Source organism: Macaca mulatta, chromosome X, assembly GCF_049350105.2.
Source record: "Macaca mulatta isolate MMU2019108-1 chromosome X, T2T-MMU8v2.0, whole genome shotgun sequence".
Taxonomy (NCBI): Eukaryota; Metazoa; Chordata; class Mammalia; order Primates; family Cercopithecidae; genus Macaca; species Macaca mulatta.
In genome coordinates this window covers 160,124,070-160,130,069 of record NC_133426.1, presented here as the reverse complement: position 1 = coordinate 160,130,069, position 6,000 = coordinate 160,124,070, and the positions used below count along the sequence as shown (strand labels likewise).

At 60.4% G+C, this 6,000-nt stretch overlaps 1 protein-coding gene and 1 pseudogene across 22 annotated transcripts in view; one reads left to right on the top strand and one right to left on the bottom strand.

Annotated features, from left to right (window-relative positions):
- Positions 1-297: 297 nt before the first annotated feature.
- Positions 298-5,704, bottom strand: LOC114674834 (uncharacterized; annotated as a pseudogene).
- The window catches only part of L1CAM (L1 cell adhesion molecule), a 26,494-nt gene continuing 22,665 nt past the window's right edge, over positions 2,172-6,000 (top strand). For 16 of the 22 annotated variants that reach the window (XM_015128478.3, XM_077987555.1, XM_077987554.1 and 13 more), the window contains exon 1: positions 2,974-3,069. The gene's annotated coding sequence lies outside the window, so the exon portion shown is untranslated. Of the gene's footprint in view, positions 2,498-2,973; positions 3,070-6,000 lie in introns of those variants that run through there. The other 6 variants (XM_077987550.1, XM_077987562.1, XM_077987559.1 and 3 more) reach the window with 4 other exon arrangements.

Sequence of the window (6,000 nt, the reverse complement as noted above, 5' to 3'; positions counted from 1 at the left end):
GATGAGATGTTCTAGAGCATGGTTTTGGTGATGGTTACACAACATTCACCAAAACTCATTGAACTGTAAACCTCAAAAGGATGAATTTTACTGTATGTAAACTATACTCCAATAAAACTGATTTTTTTTTTTTTTTTTGAGACAGGGTTTCACTCTGTCGCCCAGGCTGGAGTGTAGTGGCGTGATCATGGCTCACTGCAGCCTCAACCTCTTGGGCTCCAGGGATCCTCCCACCTCAGCCTCCTGAGTAGTTGAGACTATAGGCATGCACCACCATGCCTGACTAACTTTTCTATTTTTTTTTTAAGAGATGGGATCTCACTATGTTGCTGCCCAGGCTGGTCTCAAAGCTGATTTTTAAAAAGACAAGAATTGTTAGACAGAGTCAAACGAAACCAAAACCCAACTATGTGCTGTTTCCAAGCGCCACACCTGAGATATGAAGGCACAGAAAGATTGAAAGGAGAACAGAGAAAGACATGTCTGGCTGAACCCAGCTTGCCTGCCTGCTGGCCCTTCCTTCCTGCCCCACTGTTGGCTGTGGCTTCTGCGACTTCCACATGCTCATCACAGGGTCAGTCTGGGGCTTCCCTTGTCCAGTCCACTGTGTCTGTGAGGGGTGGGTCACAGGGAGCAGGGCTGTGAGAAGCACTTGACGTTGAAGGGAAAGAGGCAGCCATCTGTCTGCTTGGTGTCTCCCTAACCGCCACAGCAAGCACATGGCAGTGGAGGGGTGGCTTGCCTCTTGTTCAGGGCCAGTCCCTCCTGCTTCTCCTGGGACTTACCCTGCCCTTGGTCTTCTGTCACTCTTGCTTTTGCTCCCATTGGCTCCTCCACCTCATTACACGGAAGTGAGAATGGACATTGTGGTCAAGCAGAAGGTAATTCAAGTCCCAGTTCTGCCATTTACCTTCTGGGCGATCTTGGGTGGGTCATTTGACCTCTCTGGACCTTGGTTTCCTCATCTGTGAAATGGGGGCACTGATAGTGCCAATTACTTCCTGGTTGCATGACTGCCCCTCTCTGGACCTTGGGTACCTCACTGGTAGAGTGAGGATAATAACAGCACTGTCATCTGGGGGAGGTGTGTGTGTGGATGCAATGAGCCAGTGGAGATAAAGAGACCTTCCTAACTGTGCCTGCTGGACCCAGCCCTTGAGCTCTGTGGGCTTTGGTTTTCTCATCTGCAACGTGGGGCGAATGCTTCAACAGACCTCCCCAGGTTGGTGTGCAATTTAAATGTGCAGGAAACGTAATGATGGCAGGTCCATGGCTCTGCTCAGGAAATGTGATGTCGTGTAGTCCTAGTAATGAATTTTTTGTTATAATAAATGGACCCATCACTACACATTAGCAGTAGCATATAAACGGGCTCTATTCTCTGCTTACTTCACCCCTGTCAAAGTCATCATCCTGATGGGCATCAAACCCTAGATTAGGTAAAGGATTTGCAGAAGTTGGGGCTTGGAGAAAAGGCTGGGAACATAGGGAGTGAGTGAAGGCAGCAGCTGGAGAGGAGAGAGGCCTATCAGAGTTCAGATCAGCAAAGGCAGGAAGCTGACCACAGCTCAGTGCCTCATGGAAAACACACCCTCTTCGCCCAGCTCATGGGCCCGCTGGCCTCGTGACCCAGGCAGGCTCAGTTTCCTCTGCTGTCACCTGAAGATGCCCTGCAGGTGCCTCCACTCTGGGAGCAGTCTCCCTAGCTGTCCACCTTCACTCAGGTGCCTAGTCTTGTCCATTTCCCTCCTAAAGACTGGGCAAACATGGCATCTGAGCACAGGTGGGTCACTGCAAGCTTCCCATTCCAGGGGAACTGAAGCTGGCACTATGGGGGTGGGGCATCCAAGCCAGGATGCCAGGGCTGCTCCCATGTGGGCCCTCCAGGGCCCCACACCACTTGGGGAATCTTGTGAGACTGAGTTGAGGGCCCCTGGAATGCTTCACTGGGCAACAGGCATGCCCATAAAAATATCTTGGCCACCAGAGCTGTAATCTGCCATCAGGGCTCTAGGCCTTCCTAGCCCTGCGGCTGCAGCCAGCTCGCCAGCTCCGGAATTCCTACCCCTCCATTTTGCTTCCTCGCCTGTGAGGTCATGGCCTTGAGCCTAGGAGGGGGCGCTGGGGAGGAGCTCCTTCCTTCTCGATCCTGTGCAGGGCTGCGGGGGAGAGTGGGAGAGAGTGGGGTCGGCGGGAAAGGTCGAATGAGGCCAATCCCGAGGACAAAGAAATAAGACACCGGAGAGCTGGAGGAAAATCTGGGAGTTGGGGGTGGCAGTTCGAGGGATACCGTCTCCGAGACTCTGTCGCCCCTGGACTCGCCTCCTACCCTGCCGCCCGCCTGGGCTCTGGGGTGCGCAGGAGCCCGCCCTCCGCGGCGCCTCCCCAACACGCAGGAGATCGAAGCCCCCGCACCCCTCCCATTAGGACCCGAACTGGGAGCTCAGGATCGGGAGGGGGGGCGCATTCGGGAGAGGTCCCGGGAGTCCTGCCCTGGGTATGTGTGTGTGTGTCGGGGGGAGGGGGCGTTACGTGCGATGCCCATCGCTGGCCTGCGCCGTCGAGGGCCGGGCCGAGACTGGGGGAGAATCCCCTTCCTTGTCGGACTCCTCTCTCCACCGCCCGGCCCCAGGTCTCTGGGAGCATTCTCGCCCCGCGATTCCCGTTCCGAGCCTTCACAGCGGGCTCCCTTGCGCTGGGGCTGGGAACACTCTCCGGCCGGAGACTCCTGGTCTGCTGGGGAGGGGGTCTGGCGGGACCCGTCGACTGGGATCCCAATGAGCTCCCTGAGTGGGCTGCCCGGGGGCCCCCAGCCCGAGTCGCGCTCGGCTGGAACCAGGGGCTAGGGTGCGGCGGGGCGGGGCGGGGCGGGCGGTCGGGGAGGTGATCTCACTCCTCCCTCCCTCTCCTCCCCGGCGCTCCCCTCCCCCGCCCCTGCGCGCACGCCCGCCCCGCCCCGCCACCGCCGCTGCTGCCGCAGCATCGGCATCACAGACGCGCTCGGTCGGCGGGTCCGAGGCCGGCGTGCGCGGAGGCTGGGCGGCAGCCCCAGCGGTGGCCACAGCGCAGGTAAGGCGGGCTGGCTTCCCCGTGCGCCCGGGCCGCGGCTGTGATCCCCGGCGTCTCCCACCCCACTCTGCCCGGGGTGCACGGACCAGGGAGCGCCGCCCGGCCCGGTCCGGCCCGCGGTAACCGGCGTTGCTGACGGAGCCCCACCCATGCAGGGCGTCCGGCTCCAGGCACCGCGGGCGGGAGCGGGGCGGGGGAGGGAGGCCGGGTGCCCGAGCCCGACAGGTGAAGGGTACCTGGGCGGCGCCCCATATGCTGGCCTGGGCGAGAGAACAGGGCGGGGGGCGTCAGGTAGGGTCTGTGTGGGCAGGCGGGGGCTGAAGTTGGCGGGTCCCCGTGCGCGTATGCGTGTCTGAGAAAAGAAGCCAGATCGGGCTGAGCGCTCCCTCACCGGCCGCCGTGGGGTGTGGCCCTGGGCGTGGCTGCCCCCTCATCCCCAGCTGAGAGCCCAGTTTGGTTGAAAACCCCGGCTGACAGCGTGGTGAGGGGGAGATTGGAATAAGCCGCCCCTGCAAAGGGGGGAAGGGAGTGAACGGGACTGGGCGCTGCCTGCCCCTCCGCCCCAAGGTTGGGGGGGCTTTGTTCTCCTCCTTCTTCTTTCCAAATCCCAGCCTGGGCTCCTCCGGGCTCACCTGAAAACCTGCCGCAGAGCCAGGGGCTCCTCCCTGGAGGCGCAGGGCACCTCTGGAGCCCGTTTCCACAGGCTCTGTGGCCAGTCAGGGCTGCAGTGGGTGAGGTCGGTTCGGGCACACACTGCTGCGCCTCCCGTGCATGGGGGTCCATCAGGTAGGGTCCATCAGGTCGGGGTGAGGAGGGTGGGCCTCACTGGCTCAGAAGGTTCCTGCGCATTGCAGGTCTTTTGCCCACTGCCACATCTTCCCATCTCTGTGCGGTTATGGGAGGGGTCAGCGATTCCTATTCCTTCCTTTCCAAGACAGACTTTTGGGGCCTCTTGGTTGGCAGGGACTGCAAAGAACACGTACTACAATCCATTGCCCCCAACAGGGTATCTGGACCCCCCACCTATCACTGCCCGTCTCAGGAAGGCAGGCCTAGAGCCATCTGCCCCTTCCCCAGAAGGAGTGGGGCCTGGCACCCCCTATCCTGCCCTTATTAACCCCACCCTGAAGGCAGGGGCATCGGGGCAGCCCAGTGCCATCTCTGCTGACTCACATGGCCCTGACATAAATCACTGCAGTCCTCCCTTCTTTCCCCGGGGGCTGCTGCCCAGTGTCATCTTTCTGAGTCGGGGGCCTCTCCCCTCCCATCGGCTCCTTGCTGCAGGTGGTGGGACTTGGCCCAGCCCGGCCTCTTCCCTGGCACAGCTCCCATGCAGGCCCGCATGTGCACACCTGTGGGCCCCAGAGCCTTTGAGGACTTAGCTGTCTTGGCCACATGGGAAGTTCGGGGCAGGGTTGGGCCTGGGACCTCCCCACCTCCCTGGCTCCTGGTCATTTCTCTGCTGCAGCTGAGTCTCCCTCCATATTTATCGATGTTTGTGTGTGTATGATCCCGAAAATAATACATCTTATTGTAGGACACTTGAAATATACAGAAAAGAACAAAAGAAATTAAGAATCGCTGGTGATCTGATCACCAAGAGGGAAACACGTTCAGCACGCCCCAGCCTCCCTGGTTTGCTACACCGCACTCCTAAAAGGCTCCTCCCCCTCCCCTTCCCAGCTGCCAGCCCCCTGCTGAGCATCAGGAGGACAATCAGCGCTTCAAGGTGGCGGGGTCCCCTGCCCTGCAGCCAGTGAAGAGCTTCCCTACCCGGGTGCTAAGCATCCCAGCGATGGGCAGTCATGTACTGGGCAGCTGCTCACTGCCAGTGCTCCTTTGGGCCAGGCTCTGGGCTGCCCATGGAAGAGCCAGTGACACACTGGACCAGCATTGTCCCTGTCTTCGTGGGGTGTCACTTGTTTTCTTTTTTTCTTGATGATTATCTGAAGGGAAAAGGGAGGCAGAGAGTGAGGAAGGGCCTGGCCTGAAGGCTGCTACAGTGAGCAGGGTGCCCAGGTTGTGCCCCCAATCGGCCTCTCCCAGTTCTGAGCCCTTTCCACCACTGGACCTACAGCTGGCGCCTTCCTTGGCATGCACCTGGCCAGGACTGGCCCGTGAGGGTCGAGGAGACAGGCCTGTGTGCCATACTGGCCAGCCCCCAGCCCAAGGACTTGGGACAGTCCGTCCCTTTCCCATGGGGGTAGGTTCCTTGATCACCAAGATCCCTTTCAAAGCTTGAAATGGCTGCAACTGGGTGCTTTTCTGGATGTGAGGGTGATGTGGCCTTGCAGAGTGGCCCAGGCTCCAGGAGGGCACGTTCACGGGAGAACACGGGGTAGCGGTGGGGTCCTGTGAGGAGGTCTGCAAGGATGGGGATTCCAGCCAAGCCCCTGGTCTGCCAGGCCTCCCTCTGTGGGCATGAGTGGGGGCCGTGCCCCCCATCCCCCGTGATTCAGACAGTGGGGGACGCAGGGGGTCTGGATGCCCCTCTAGGGTCCCCAGCAGGGTGCTCATTGCCCTGTCCTCTGCCCTCACGATGGGCTGGGGTTGGGTCCCTGGGTGGGGCCATCTGGAATGGGCCTGCAGCATCCCTGCCCTCACAGTCGCTCTTACTTGCTCTGATCTGGCCCATCCCGGACACCTCCCTCTCCTGCTTCCCCCGCCCCGCAGCTCTCTCCTCTGAAGCCTCCCACGTCTCCCTGCGCCCCACCCCCAGGGCCATCACCTTCCCCCTCCTTCTAGGAAGAAGTCTGCTGCTGCCAGGGATGGGGTACACCACTCCCTGTCTCCTCCCTCTGCCTCTGCCTGCCTGGCCCTCCCTCCCCTCTTCCCCCTTCCTGTCGGGGCTCTGCTCCATCTCTCTGCTTACCCTTTTGTCTGTCTTCCACCACTCTTCTCCTCTCCCTGTCCCCCCTAGCTGCCCCTGCC